The following is a 3,831-nucleotide window of genomic DNA, read 5'->3' as shown; positions in this document are numbered from 1 at the left end:
TTTAGGGTTCATAGATTTTATTAGATCTCTGACTTAATGGTTTTCATAAATTTGCAAAATTTATATTTTTATTTATATTTTTATATTTATATTTTCAAATATTTTTCTGTTCCTCCCTCTACCTCTTTCCCTTTTATGAGTCCTACTACACGTTAGACTGCTTGATATTGTACCACAACTCATGGAATCTCTTTTATTTATCAGTGTTTATAACCTCTGTATGATTCAGTTTATATTTTTATGTTGTTTGTCTTCAAATCTACTGATATTATATTCCGCAATGTCTGTCACCATTTCTCATGACAGATAGATCAGATAGATAGATACAGATAGATAGGTAGATAGATAGGTAGGCAGACAGATAGATTTTTCTTCTAGATGTGGGTCACATTTTCTGTTTCTATACATATCTGGCAATTTTTTATTGAGTATCAGACATAGTAGGTTTTGTTTCTTAGTTCTCTGGATTTTGTTGTATTCCTCTAATGAGTGTTACTTTTTTCTGTAAGGCAGTAAACTACTTACAGTGTAGCTTAATCCTTTCGAATCTTATTTTTAAGCTTTTCTAGGGCAGGTCTTGGGGACTTAATCAGGCTACTTTATTCCCATTACTATGGGATGATGTTTCTGGGATCATCACTAAATTCCCCATGTATCCACCAAGACCCTTTCACACTGGGTAGTGAAATATTGAATGATTCCAAACTGTGCAAAATTTAGGAATTGTTCATCTTACAGGTCCACTGTCTATGTTATTTTCCTAGCAGTGTTCTTTGGTCTTGTAAAGTTTTGCCATATGCACATTAAAATTGGTATTCAGGTCAGGCACACTGGCTTATGCCTGTAATCCCAGCACTTTGGTAGGCTGAGGCAAGAGGATTGCTTGAACCCAGAAGTTTGATACCAACCTGGGCAATATATGAAGATCCAATCTCTATAAAAATTTAGAAATTAGCCAAGGGTAGTTGCACATGCCTGTGGTCCCAGCTACTTGGGAGGCTGAGGTGGGAGGATCACTTGAGCCTGGGAGGCGGAGGTTACAGTGAGCTGAGATTGTGTCACTGCACTCCAACCTGGGTGACAGTGAGACCCTGTCTCATAAAAAAAAAAAAAAAATTTGTATTCAGCCAAATACTCAATTCAGCTTTTTGGAGCTTTTCCACTGTGTAATTAAGTCCTTGCTTTATGGTACTTTACCCCACCAATTCTAACTGCCTCATCCTTCTTAAACTCTGATCTATGACATGTGAACTCAGAGGGACCCCAGGCTCTCTCTGAGTTTCTGCTCCCTGTGTTGTGCTCCAGAACTTACTCCCAGGTAGAATACCAGGAGGATTACCATGGGACTACCTCCTTTGCTTCCGTTTACTCACATGTCGTAGTCTAGTCCTGTCTATTGCCCAGTGTTTGAAAGCAGATGTTTCATCTATTTTGCAGAGTTTTCTAGTCGTTATTGTTGTTATTTTACTGTCATTACCTTCATAAGAGTCACTTCTTCGTGGATGAATGCAAAAGTAGTTTTTACTTAAATTAAACTCCCTTTAAAAGTTATCCAAGTCAGTTAAATTATCATTTTAGGCACTAGTTACAATTTTGTCATGCATGTTAAAATAATTATACATTTTAAATAATGATATACTTATTAAAATAAAAGTATGGATTTGTATACCATTTTAAATCATCTTGGGGCTTTCTAGGGACACAAATATCATGCTTTGGGAAACTTTGTATAAATATTTTGGGTGGATGTGTATGAAACAAGATCAGCATTTTATGTAAGAGCAGGATCTAAATCAAAGGATGAAATGACACCTGAAATCAGTCATTTAGGAAAAGAAAAAAGGATTTCTTTTGTTGTTTAGAAGCAGAGTGACTCTGTTGCCCAGGCTGAAGTGTGGTGGCATGATCATGGCTCACTGCAGCCAAGACTTCCTGGGCTCAAGGGATCCACTTGCCTCAGCCACCCAAATAGCTGAGACCATAGGCACACCACCACACCCAGCTAATTTTCTATTTTTTTTTTTAGAAAAAGGCTCTCACTATGTTTCTCAAGCTGGTCTGAAGCTGTTGGTCTGAAACTCTGGCCTGGGATGATCCTCTTGCTTCAGCCTCCCAAAGTGCTAGGATTACAGGCATGAGAGAGCGTGCCCAGCCAGGAAAGAAAAAAATAAGTCTTAGGACAGAATAAAGAGGTGAGAGATGGGATCTGTCTTCTATTATTTTCAAGGAAAAAGTTAAGATCCCTCTTCAGCTGCTCCCTAGTTTTATTATGTGAGTCAGACCATTTATTAGGACATAAACTAAGACACAAGGCCTGCTAGTCAGTCACTGAGGGGAGAGAGCAGGCCTGTCTTGGGATAGCGGTGGTAGGGGCATGAACCCAAATGTTTGGCTTTCCAGGAGGAATACCTGCATTTCTCCTGTGGTTTGTATTTATCCCCCGGATTCCCCTTTAGTGTTTTGGAAAGATGTTTTAATGAACCAGCCTTCCTCAGCTATTTTTAGAAAATCCCAGGTGTGGGCTTGCTTACAGGTAAAAAGGTAACATGGGCCATCTGTAAGAATAAGAAAGGGTTCCAACGATCCAATCGGCCAAGAGATACAATTGAAAAAAATGCAGTCACCTATCCCTCCCCACCTCGAGCTCTTCCAGGTTTAGTGAACCTCAAAGGTTGTGAATTAAATTATTAAGCAGGAATTTCCTGTTGTCAGCAGTGCACTTCCATTCTTACAGTTGACTGTAATCCTCTTGAATACTTACATACAAGTCCATAAGCACAGCTTCAACATGTGGGGATGAAGGAAGAGAAAGTCAGCTTCAGGTATAATGGTAAAATGTAATATGTCACATATTCATCTGTAAAAAGGCAAGTTTTCTATGGAAGTTTAAGAAACCTATCATCCTGAGGAAACAAAGGTCTGAGAGCTACATCTGAAGAAACATGTGAGGTGAGCTCTCTCACCATGCTATAATCTTCACAACAAAATTCCCCCTAAATATTTCAAGCATGGGAGAAATACAGTGATAAACTGGTCACACCATGAACTTTGGTGTCAGGAACAACCCAGTTTAATGTTGTGTTATTTCCTAGTTTTCCACTCAACCTGTTTTTACATTCATAAATGGGAACAATAATGAATGGCTCACTAAGTTATTTAGAGTTTTAAAAAATAAAATAAAATAAAATAAAATAGTGTATGGATCATAGGAGATATCCAAATGTTAATTCTCTTCCTCAGAACTCCCTGCTTTCCGAGGGAACATCTCCTATTTTTGGATAAGGTATTAGTTTTCTGTTGCTGCCATAAGAAATCACCAAAAATTTAGTAGTTTAATAGTATACATTAATTATATTACAGTTCTATACAGATGAGAGTCCAGCACAGGACTCACCAAACTAGAATGAAGGTATCAGCAAGCTGCATTCCTTTCTGGAGGTAGACTTTCTTTTCTGTTTCTGCAGGCTGTTGGGAGAGTTCAGTTCCTGTGGTTATGGGACTAAGGTCTCTATTTTCTTGCTGGTTATAAACTAAGAGGCATTCACACTTCTGGAGGCCACTGTATTCCTGAGCTTTTGGTCTCTTTCCTCCATCTCCAAAGCCAACAATACTGGCAGGTTGAGTCTTTCTCACATTCCATCTTTCTGAACCACTCTTCTGCTTCCCTCTTTCACTATTAATCATGTAATTAGTTTGGGCCCAACCAGATAATCCCAGGTAGTCTCCTCATTATAAGATCCATTATCTTCATCATATCTTCAGAGTCCCTCTTGCCATGTAACATAACATAGACACAGGTTTCAGGGATGAGGTTGTGGCGTCCTTTCGAGG

This window comes from Colobus angolensis, unplaced genomic scaffold (genome assembly GCF_000951035.1).
Source record: "Colobus angolensis palliatus isolate OR3802 unplaced genomic scaffold, Cang.pa_1.0 Scaffold370, whole genome shotgun sequence".
Lineage (NCBI taxonomy): Eukaryota > Metazoa > Chordata > Mammalia > Primates > Cercopithecidae > Colobus > Colobus angolensis.
The sequence above is the reverse complement of the archived record's forward strand: the minus strand, read 5'-3'. Positions refer to the sequence as shown.